Below are 12,167 nucleotides of genomic sequence, written 5' to 3' on the forward strand. Positions count from 1 at the left end.
AAGCATTATTGTTATACATACAGTACAGGCTGTATGTGGACCTACTTCAGTGGCCTATTCAGTGCCTGAAGTGTCATTGCTCAAGTTACTTCATTTCTTCCTACCCTAATTGCTTTGACTATAAAAGGAGGAAGTTAGGCTAGATACGTTTCCTTCCAGCCATGTGGTTCACAGAGTGGTGAATATCTGCAAAGAACCACTTAACTCGTGGAAAACACTATTCCATTCTGTGAAGAATCCCAAATTCAACATATGTACCAGCAATCATAGCTCCCATAAAGTTACGCCAAGTTACAGATGGGAAGGGGATAGAAGGTAAGGGGAGCTGGGTGGAGGGTGAAAGTAAGACTGAGAGAAATGTAATTGTGGGTTAACATGACTTTGCAAAGTTTTTTAGTGTGTGTGGGTGTCCCACCTATTCTAGTGGTTTCTCTCCAAGTTATATTTATTACATTTTACAGAACACTAACATTATACTACACTAAAGAGCAAACTGTATAAAACTCCTGCTTTGGGTTTTTAGGAAAATCACATTAGAGAGCTTTAGTTGCTTGCCTACTTATTTGTGGGGAGAGATTTTTCAATAATTAACTGTTTGGTTTTTAAACCTCTTCAGATATCTACAAAAACTCCTCATGATGTAGCAGCTTACTGAAAATTAAAGGTGCCATTTCCTGGATAATTTTGTTCAGTTACACATGAGGTTTGTTCCTGCACTAGTACAGAAAACATATCGATTAGATCAAAGGCAATCAAAAACAGCTTTTGAATACTGTCACTGACAGAATGTAGACCTACATTTTGAAGACACTTTTCAGACTGTGACCTCTGCAACATTTAACACCACTGCTTGCTCACCCCTCCTTGAACCACTCTCTTCTCTTGGCTTCTATGATATCACCTTCTGTTTTCCTTTTCTTTGTCCTTCAATTTCTTTTATAGCCTACTCACTCCCTCCAGAAGCTGTCATTCATCCCACTCTCAAGACATTGATCACCACCTCTTCCCTGATGAGTCCCACAACTACGTCTCTAGCCCAGACTGTGTCCTAACCTACAGGCCCAAACATCCACTGCTTATTTAACATCAACACAAAGATGGCCCACAGGGATCTCTGACTCAGCATGTCCAAAATGAACCTCATCACCTTCCCTCTAAATTTGACCCTCTCCCCTAAGTTCCCTATCTCCATGAATGACTCCATTAACCACTCAGTTGCCTGAGCCAGAAAACTGAACAGCATCCTTGACACCCTCTCTTGCATACCCAACACCCATTCCATCCATCAGTCATCATATAACTAGAATCTAAACCCGTATTATCTCTGGAATCTGGTCACACCCTTCCATCTGCACTCTGCTCACTTAACCCAAGGGAGCTCTCACTTGGAACACTCTAACCTTCTTCTCCTCTGGTTCTCCTCTCTGCTCCTCTTCATTCCATTCTCCACCCTACAGCCAGAGCAAGCTTTTAAAAACAGCAATGTGATGGTTTTGCCCAGGGCTCTTAAAGTACATACTCCTTTAGAGAGCTTTCAAGGCTCCTTTAATTTGCACTCTACTCTCCAGACTTAATACTTCCTTTTTTTTTTTTTTTTTTCAGTTCTTCAAGAGATCCATGGTCTCTCCCACCAACAGGCATTTACATATATTAGTCCTGTTTCCTGAACACTCCTACTTTCCTAAGACTCAGAAGTCTTTCTTGACTCCCTTCCCTCACCACACACAACTAGTTATTACAATGCATGGTAATTACCTATTTAACTATCTTTCCACTAGACCACACAGTCTATGAGGACAGGTACCATGCCTATATTATATCCTAGCACTTAGCACAGTGCCTAGTACATAGGAAAAGTTCAATATTTGTAGAATAAATAAGAAAATAAAGGTGTCACTGCTTTGAACTAACAGTGATATCAGTGTTCTAACCCTACTTTAATGACACGCAGTGTATGCTAACTACTGAATAAAGAAAAAGGTATTCTAGTTCTGTTTATTTAAAAAAAAAAAAACATTTTTAAGCACTGAAACCCTTTCTTCTCTTCAAGTGAATATGTGTTAGAGCCCAATTTATGTAAAATGGACAAAAACAAGGCTGCTCATATTGGAACTTGGGTAAGGATACTCATTTATTCATCCCTCTTGATCCTGAGGGATTTCCAAGGAACCCATGAGGATGCTCAGAACTTAGTTTGAAAACTATTGATCCAACCAATCCTACTGCAAATAGGCAGAAACATTCATATCACCTGAGCCTTTTGTTTTTAAAATCTTCTAAGAAGTGCCCAGTAGGAGAAGGTGCTTATTTAGAGAGATAAGGAATCTAACATGAGACTATTAAGTAACCCTATTTCAGCTTTCCTGATGATGCTTTTCAAACCTGGAATGAAAGAGTAAAATACTCTTTCAAAGATTTAGAGGCTCAAAGTACTTCAGGGAATAGATTAAACACATTTTACCATGAACCTTGACATCTGAGGGGTGGTTCAGAGCAGGTTAAAGCATAAGAGGATTTGCCTTGATGCCATCTTTGCTTTGGTTGGAGCCTGAAGTCAATCACACATATAAAGTTCTAATCCTCGTGCAGTTGTGCTTTTCCTTATGCTGCTAGCACTCAGCACTGAAGTCTGGGATTCTTTTCATTAGGAAGTTTTTCCCATGAATAGTGTTTTCTGCCAAAAGGAACCAACTTGCTTCAGACAGAGCAGCATTGAGAAAAGTGCAAGAAAGACATTTGTCAATAGAAAACCACACAATGAAATGTCTCTTGGGCAGATGAGGTACAGTTTGAAGTAGTTGGGAATAAAGTCTAGTCAAGGGCTCACACAATACACTGGGCGAGGCCATGGCACACACTATTATCAGAGGGCCACAGACACTTAATGTACCAGTGGAAGCCTTAGCCTTAAAGCCAGCAAGAGGTCATTTCCCCTAGATTTCTTAGGAGAAAATAGAAACACTTTCATGTTTATAAATGTTGTTTATTTTGCTGTGGGAAAAACTTGAAGTATGAATAAAATGCTGAGTATCTTAATGACTATATGATGGGGAAGCACAGAACAATCTCAATTAGATAAAAGTATTCTTTTCTTTCAATGGCTATATCATTAAAAAGGAATTGAGGAAAAGAATATATGTAATAACGGTTAAATTTAGGAGCTATGGGCATTGGAAAGAGGCTACATCTAATTTTGCTTATGTTTAGCATATTGTTGACTCAGTTAACTCAACATAATTGTACTATAAAAATTTATTCTTTGCTGAAGCAGATGAGGCAAATTGGTCATTTTCTTAATAGGTAGTATAGTCTATGAAGCACTTAGAAGATGTTCAATTCAGTTTCTTGCTCAAGAGCTTATAATCTAGCTTTAGTCAAAACTAAGATGGCGGCACAGATAAACACCGGGAAATTGCTGCTTCCCACAACAATTGAAAAACACGTCAAAAACACAAAACGGACATCATCCAGAACTACAGGAAGGATGGCTGAGTGTAAATTCTACAACTAGAAGGAAAGAAAAGCACACTGAGAGCCAGAGGAGCTGCGGAAGTAAAGTGCAGAGGTACGGGGGCTCGCGCGCACGGAAAAGGGCTGGCACCTGAGGACACAGCTGTCATTTTGAATCCGGAGGGAGTCACAAGCTCCCAACGGCTCTGAACTCTGGTTCCGGGAAGTCTCTGAGGACCCAGGACTCATACGGGGAGAAACTGGACTGTTTGGCAGCGGGCGAACTTGAGGGCGGCTTTCCCTCAGAGGTGCTTGCAGCCGTTACTGGGACACTGAGACTCTCGACTCCTTAGGGCAGGACTGAGGCTCCGCCATAGCTGCTTGCTCCGCCCTTTGATTCCTTGAGCCCCCGCCCCACCCAGGCTGCGGCAGAGGTTTTTGCATATGAATGCCCCGACCCTTTGTAACCTGTAAATACCTAACTGCAGCCTGGCCAGACAAACCCAGAACTTCCAAGAGAAGGCCCAAGGCCCCACAGTGGCTTGCATTGCTTCACAGCTGAGCCTCATCAGGGCCAAAAAATAGGAAGAGGAATCTGCAGTTCTCTTTGTAGTTCCTGCTGTGTAACCTCAGGCAGAGGCTAAATTAGCACCCCCTTAGATCCAAGAGCCACTGTACCCAATGGTCAGAGGGAGACCATCCAGATCACAACTCCTCAGATCCATAAGGGACACACTCAGGGTGCAGTCTCAGTGAGCACCAAAGCCCCACTGAAGCAAGTCTTGCCCCAGAAGGGTGTCTCCAGCACAGAAGTTCTCCCACTGCAGACACAGCTGATTCTCACTGCCAATTGGCCTGGAGGTCAATTCCTCCCAGTGATCCTACAACAACCAAGGCATAGCTACCTCAGGTAACTGGGGAGGCTGAGCCACTGGGCCCTACAGGACACCTAGCACACAAAGCCACTCATTCAACACAGGGAAGCAGCCAAAATGCAGAGACAAAGAAACAGGGCACAAATGGCAGAAATGGAGGAAAGCAAACGACTGGATATAGAGTTCAAGGCCACATTTATAAGGTTTTTCAAGAATTTTATGGAAACCGCCGATAAATTTAATGAGTCCCTCAGTAAGTATAGTGAGACCCTGGAGGACATGAAAAAAGGACCAACTAGAAACTAAGCATACACTGACTGAAATAAAGAATAATTTACAGAGATCCAACAGCAGACAAGAGGATCCCAAGAATCAAGTCAAAGATTTGAAATACAAAGAAACAAAAAATACCCAACCGAAAAAGAAAAAAGAAAAGAGATTCCAAAAATATGAAGATAGTGTAAGGAGCCTCTGGGACAACTTCAAGCGTACCAACATCAGAATTATAGGGGTACCAGAAGAAGAGAGAGAGCAAGATATTGAAAACCTATTTGAAGAAATAATGACAGAAAACTTCCCCTACCTGGTGAAAGAAATAGACCTACAAGTCCAGGAAGCGCAGAGAACCCCAAACAAAAGGAACCCAAAGAGGACCACACCAAGACACATCATAATTGAAATGCCAAGAGCAAAAGACAAAGAGAGAATCTTAAAAGCAGCAAGAGAAAGAAAGTCAGTTACCAACAAGGGACTACCCATACGACTGTCAGCTGATTTCTCAACAGAAACCATGCAGGCCAGAAGAGAGTGGCAAGAAATATTCAAAGTGATGAATAGCATGAACCTGCAACCAAGATTACTTTATCCAGCAAAGCTATCATTCAGAATAGAAGGTCAGAGAAAGAGCTTCACGGATAAGAAAAAGCTAAAGGAGTTCACCACCACCAAACCAGCATTATATGAAATGCTGAAAGGTATTCTTTAAGAAGAGGAAGAAGAAAAAGGAACTCTTACCATTTGCCACAGCATGGATGGAACTGGAGAGCGGATAAATACCACATGATCTCACTCATTTTGTGGAATATAATGAACAACATAAACTGATGAACAAGGACTGATCCAGAGAAGGAGAGGCATTGATTGGACTGTCGGGCTTTGGAGGGAGGGTAGGGGAGGGTGGGGGTAAGGGGGAAAGATCAACCAAAGGACTTACATGCAGGCATATAGGCCTAACCAATGGTCACGGACAAGGGGGGTGGGGGGTGAGGACATGAGCGGGGGGGGAGGGTAGAGGGTAACGTGGGGACAAGGACACATATGTAATATCTTAATCAATAAAAAATATATTAATAAAAAATCTAGCTTTAGTGTCAGAAACAGGCAAATAAATGAATTGTAGAGACTATGGTGGACATTACAATAGCAGTAAGCACAGAAGAGGAAGACCTACATTTTTGCATGATTGAAAATTATTACAATAAAACAATTTAAAGTAAAATAAACACAACAAAAAATGGTCTGGTCTTAATTTTTACCTTGTGAGATAATTTTAAACAACTGATTTCTTTTCTTTAATTTTTTGGAATTATTTTCTTTTTCTCCTTAAAGAAGTTTTGTTAAGTTATATTTTTGTAGGAATTTATCCATTTCTCTATATTTTCCAGTTCACAGTCTTGAAGTTGTTTGTAATTCTCCTTATTAACCATTTAATTGCCAGCATCAACTGTAGTTACAATCTCTTTTGTTCTAATATTGATCTGCAAAAGGCTTTTCAAAGAAAGAATTATAGGTCTTTTTAATCCTCTTTTGTATTTTTTCTGCTTCATTGATTGCTGCTGTTATCTTTATTATTCCCACTTTTTATTCTTTATTTCATTATTTTTTTTAAATTCTTAGCTTATTAATTGCCAGCCTTCCATCTTTCCTAATAAAAGTATCTATGGATGAAATTTCTCACTAGTTGTTGCTTTATTTGCATTGAATACTTCTTGATTATAGTATTTTTGTTTCACATATTCTAAGTATTTTCTAATTTCCATCATAATTTTTTCTTTGACCCACAGGTTATTTAGTAGAGGGTATATTAATTTTCTACATATGGTCTTTTTCTAGTCATCCTTTTGTTATTGATTTCAGTTTTTTGAAAATTGTTGATATTTGATTTATAGCTCAGCATGTGGTTAATTTTCAAAAAATACTCCATGTTGGTTGAAACGAATGTGTATTCTGTAGTTGTTAGGTGCAGTGTTCTATCTACTTATTCAATTAAAGCCAGCTTATTAATTGTGTTGTTCTGATCTTCTGTCTCCCTACTGATTTTGCCAGCTTGATCTAACTAGTTATAAGTTTAGAGAACTCTTACCTCTTCCTAGAGAACTGAATATTTTATCCCTATGAAATGATTCTTTTTAAAGCTTTCTGTCTTAAGGACTATTTTGTCTGGTACTAATATAGCAATACCAACTTTCTTTTGATTAGTGACTGCATGGTATAAATTTTTTCACACTCTTATTCTTAATTTTTCTGAATCCTTATGTTTCAAATGTGACTTAAACAGAATATAGCTGAATTCTTCAAAACAGAATATATATGTATGCACACACACACAACACCTGTAAATTTTTGCCTTATAAGTTGGGCACTTAGTCTATTTTTGCTAAGTCTAATTCCTGATATATTTGTATCTCTACCATCCTATTTTGTGCTTTTTATATGTTTGAACCTTCAATACTTCTTTTTTTCTCTGTTTTCATCTACTGTTGTATTGATTATTTTTTGTTTTCCACTTTTTCCTTTTTAGTTAAAAAGCTACACACCCTTAAGATGGTTATGAAAGCTACGCACCCTTAAGATGGTTATGCTAAAAATTTTAACTTGGATACTTAATATCTTTACCATTCTCCCAAACAATAAAAAGAACAGAATATTTAACTCTGATTATTCCCCTCCCAACTTACATGTTATATATAGACTAGAGGCCTGATGCACGAAATTCATGCAAGAGTAGGCCTTCCTTCCCCTGGCTACCGGCACCAGCTTCCCTCTGAAACCTGGGACCCGGGTTTCCCTTGCAGCCCCGGCTTCGTCTGGAAGGTCATCCGGAGGGACGTCTAGGAGGACGTCTGGTCTAATTAGCATAGTATGTTTTTATTATTATAGATGGCTATGTATTTCATTCCTAGCTAGTTTTTTTAACCTCTTAAGAGAATACTATTGTGTTGTTTTTAGCCAATATTTATTTGCAATTAACCACATATTTAGCACTTTTCTCACTCTTCATTCTTTATTCATCTCTAACCTCCCATGTGTTCACTTTCTTCCTACCTAGAGAGCTTTAGAATTTCCTTTAGTGAGGGTCTATTGGTGGTGGCAAATTCTGTTTTTGTTTGCTTGTTTGAAGATGTCTGATTTTTTCATTGTTCTTAAAATATACAAATTTAGGTCAACAGAAATTTTCTTTCAGCATACTGAAGATTTTAAATTTTTTCTGACTTCCATAGTTGATACGAAGTCTAATTGTTGTCCTGATGAAAGTAATGTCTTTTCTTTCTCTGGCTGCTTTTAAATTTTTTCTTTATCATATTATTTGATATTTGTTTTATACCTCAGCATGTAATGAGAATGTTTCTAAGTGTAAATTTCCTTTTACTTAACAATATTGGAATTGTTGGGCTTTTTGAATCTATAGTTTGTCATTTCTTGGGAATTCTCAGCCCATTATGTCTTCAATTATTGCTTTTATTCCTTCTGGCCTCTACTGTCTTCCTGGAATTCCAATTAGGTATTGTTATATTTCTTACAATATCTCCATAATTTATAATCTCTCTTTCATATTTTCCACATCTTTGGGATACATTATGTAAAAGAAAATTTTTTTAGATCTCTCTTTCCTAATCTGTTCTCCAGCTGTGATTATTCTGCTATCAATCCACCCATTGTGCCCTAGCTGGTTTAGCTCAGTGGATAGAGCATCAGCCTAAGGACTGAAAGGTCCCGAATTAGATTCTGGTCAAGGGCGTATGCCGGGTTTCAGGCTCAATCCCCAGTAGGGCAGCAGGAGGCAGCCAATCAATGATTTTCTCTCATCATTGATGTTTCTATCTCTTTCTCTCCCTTCCTCTCTGAAAATGAAATCAAATAAAAATCCACCATTGTGTTTTTAATTTTGAATTTATATTTTAAACTTTTAGTGGTTCTTTCGAGTCTTTTTCAAAAATGCTGGGTCATGGTTTATGCATATTGTCAATCTATTCTCTTATTTCTTTTTTTTTATTCTCTTATTTCTTAACATATATTTAACATACTTAGTTTATATTCTATGTCTAGTAATTTTTTTAAAATATATTTTTTATTGATTTTAGAGAGGAAAGTAGAGAGGGAGAGAGAAACATCAATGATGAGAGAGAATCATTGATTGGCTGCCTCCTGCACGCCCCCCCCCCCCCCACTGGGGATCGAGCCTGCAACCCAGGCATGTGCCCTTGGCTGGAATCGAACCCGGGACCCCTCAGTCCGCAGGCTGACACTCTATCCTTGAGCCAAACAAGTAAGGCCTATGTCTAGTAATTTTAATAGCTAATGTTTTGTGATCTAATTCTGTTGTTTGTTGCTTCTGCTGGCCCTTGCTTATGGTATATTATTTCCTTTACTATTTTGTGATTTTGACCACGACCTTGTATTTCTTTAGTGTTTATTGATGAAAACTCTTTGAGGCCTGTGTTGAAGATGGTACCTCCAGGACAGATTTGCATTTGTTTCTGCTAGGCGCCCAGGAACTACACGTACAGGTTTACTTTACCCTTAATGCTTGACTTGAGTGTTTTTGGACTGCCAGCTGTGGTGTGAATTGGGGCTGCAAGCCTGTATGAATGCCGATTATGTGCAAATTCTCAGGGGGCATATTTCTTCTCTCCCTCCATTTAGAGTCAGTTCCCAAGGCAGACAATTTTCCTTGCAATTTTCTGGAGGTGGAGGGAAAATGGTAGGTTTATTTGTAATTCATCGTATAAAAAGGGGGTAGTCTTTTGGGGACCCAGCTTTAAGCAGAGGCAGAGGGGTCCACTTCTCACTTTGAAGACATTCACTCATTTGACAAATGCCCTCAAGGCAAAAGCCTCTCCTCTCAGGTTTTGCTTATTTCCTGGGTTCCCCCTTGCATTTAGTCCTGGCCTCTAATAAGTATTCCTTATTTTTAAAAAAATATTTTTTTATTTATTTCAGAGAGGAAGGGAAAGGGAGAGAGATAGAAATGTCAATGATGAGAGAGAATCATTGATCGGCTGCCTCCTGCACACCCCACACTGGGGACTGAGCCTGTTACCCAAGCATTTGCTCTGACTAGGAATTGAACCGTGACCTCTGGATTCATAGGTCAGCACTCAACCACTGAGTCACACTGGCCCAGCAAAGTATTCCTTATTTTTGCTGCCACCATAAAATGCATTTCAACTTTGTCAACTAGTTTAAGTTGCTTTCAGTGAGAGGATTGTTCAGGATATCTAGTCTGTCATATTGCCAGAAATGGAAGTCCCTCTACCTCTCCCTGAGGGTTAAGAGTTGTTCTCAAGGCTTCTTTCCTGGGTCTTCCTCTCTCCTTTGTCTACATGCTCTCTCTCCCAGTCAATTTTTAAAAATATATATTTTATTGATTTTTTACAGAGAGGAAGGGAGAGGGATAGAGAGTTAAAAACATCAATCAGCTGCCTCCTGCACACTCCCCACTGGGGATGTGCCCGCAACCAAGGTACATGCCCTTGACCGGAATCGAACCCGGGATCCTTGAGTCCGCAGGCCGACGCTCTATCCACTGAGCCAAACCGGTTAGGGTCCCAGTCAATTTTTTAAAAATATGTTTTTATTGATTTTTTTAGAGATGAAGAAAGAGCCATTGAGAAGTTTTGAGTATGAGAGCAACATAATCCAATGAGTGTTTTAAAAGATTATTCTGGCTGCAATAAGGGTAACATATAAATAGGGCAAGAATATAAATTAGGAGGTTGTTGCAGGAAACCAAGTGAGAGCTCACAAATAGCTAAGCCAAGACAGTGAGGATGTGGATGAACAAAAATCAGATGAATTTAAAAAATATATAGGATGTTATGAAAAAAAAAAGAGTATCAGCAAGCTGCTCAGCGACTGGTTTTGGCTCCTGAGAGGATGGTGGAGCCCGTCTCTCAGAAAGGGATACAGAAAGTGGGTCAGCCATTGGGGAGTCAGCTCAGTTTAGAATGTTGTGGAGCAGTGCTTTTTGTGCCCTACTTTCTGCCCTGTTGGCTCATCTGTCATTTCCATGCAGCTGTGGGGAACAGGTTCCTGTATTCTGACAGCATCCTACCTCTACTTTCCTGCCTCACAACTTTCTCCACACCTGGGGAAGTTCATTAAAACTGGCAAAGGTACAGGCCAGACGTGCCCCAAATTACCATTTCCTGGAGACAATCTTCAACCAATGGGAGCTGGTGGATAATGCTCCAGCCTCCCTTCCTTTAGAGCAAGGGTGGGGAGCCTTTTTTCTGCCAAGGACCATTTGGATATTTATAATAGCATTCAAGGGCTTTACAAAATTATCAACTTAAAAATTAGCCTGCTATATTTGGTCAAATGTTTAATTAACTCACCCCTAATGCCTTGGCAGCGCCAGACCAAATGATTTCCTGGGCCTTATATGGCCCGAGGGCTGGATGTTCTCTACCCTGCTTTAGAGAGGCAATTCCTGCCAAATGATTTCCTGGGCCTTATATGGCCCGAGGGCTGGACGTTCTCCACCCTGCTTTAGAGAGGCAATTCTGTGTCACATAGACAGTGAATACCAGTCTATGTCCACAACGATTACCAGCTCAGTAATACATCCTTTACTGTCTTCCCCTCCTTCTGTATCTTAATATTCCTGCTCCATCACTCCTACTTCCTGGATTATCTTCCCAAAATAAACTTCATGCATCTAATCCTTTATTTTCAGGCTCTGCCTGAGGGAGGGAAATCCAAACTGAGAATCATTCAGTGAGAACAGAAGGGGGTCCATGAAGGAAACTTGAGGAGCTTTAGGCACAGGCAGAGGAAGAAACAAGAAGACTGAGAAACAGGAGGCCAGAGACAGAAGGACCAAGAGAGTTTGCAGCCGTGAAAACCCAGGGAAGGGGAAGAGTCAAGAAACAGAGAGTGGTCAGAAGTATTAAATGCTACTGAGAAGTCACAAAAAGTATAGAGAAGTAACCACCAGATTTAGCAAATAGAGGTCAACTGTGACTCGGTGAGAAAACAATTCTAAAAGCATGTTGAGGCTGAAGCTAGGTTATAAGTGAGTTTGGGGGGAAGTGAGAATATAAAGAGAGTTAATATGGGGAACTCTTTTAGGATGTTTGGCTTAAAGATGAGAGAGATGTGAGCCTGTTAGACTGTCTAGGGCTAGGCTCATAATAAGCAGCTAGGCAGAGAAAAAGGTTGAAGGTAGGTAGGAGAGAGCGTGGAACAATGAAAATAACGAATTTCTGCAAAAGAAAGGCAAGGGTAATTCCAGGTAGATAGACTAGATTCATTTTGAAGGAGGGCAGGTTTTCCATTGAAACAATAATATTGTTACTTGTCTATTTCAAAGATGATTATTGGTAGATAACTGCCTTCTTCTTTTGCATTAAATTGTTTTTATCTGATAAATTTTAATTGAATTTAACTGTTGGTAATATTTGATAACATATAATATGCCCATCAGCAAATTTACTTGATGCTGCCACAATATTAAGATTGGAGTCCTTCAGATGGTACGTGTGTATCTGCTTGATGGTCTGTGAAAAACATGTGTTGCTCAGGTAAGGGAGATAAAGGGAAGCACCATTAAATGTCAGC

At 39.7% G+C, this 12,167-nt stretch overlaps 1 protein-coding gene across 1 annotated transcript in view; it reads right to left on the reverse strand.

The window, feature by feature from the left end:
- The window catches only part of EHBP1 (EH domain binding protein 1), a 471,942-nt gene that overhangs the window by 406,451 nt on the left and 53,324 nt on the right, over nucleotides 1-12,167 (reverse strand). The gene's annotated exons all lie outside the window — the stretch shown is intronic.

The sequence above is a fragment of the Myotis nattereri genome (genome assembly GCF_964212035.1).
Source record: "Myotis nattereri genome assembly, chromosome: 10".
Taxonomy (NCBI): domain Eukaryota; kingdom Metazoa; phylum Chordata; class Mammalia; order Chiroptera; family Vespertilionidae; genus Myotis; species Myotis nattereri.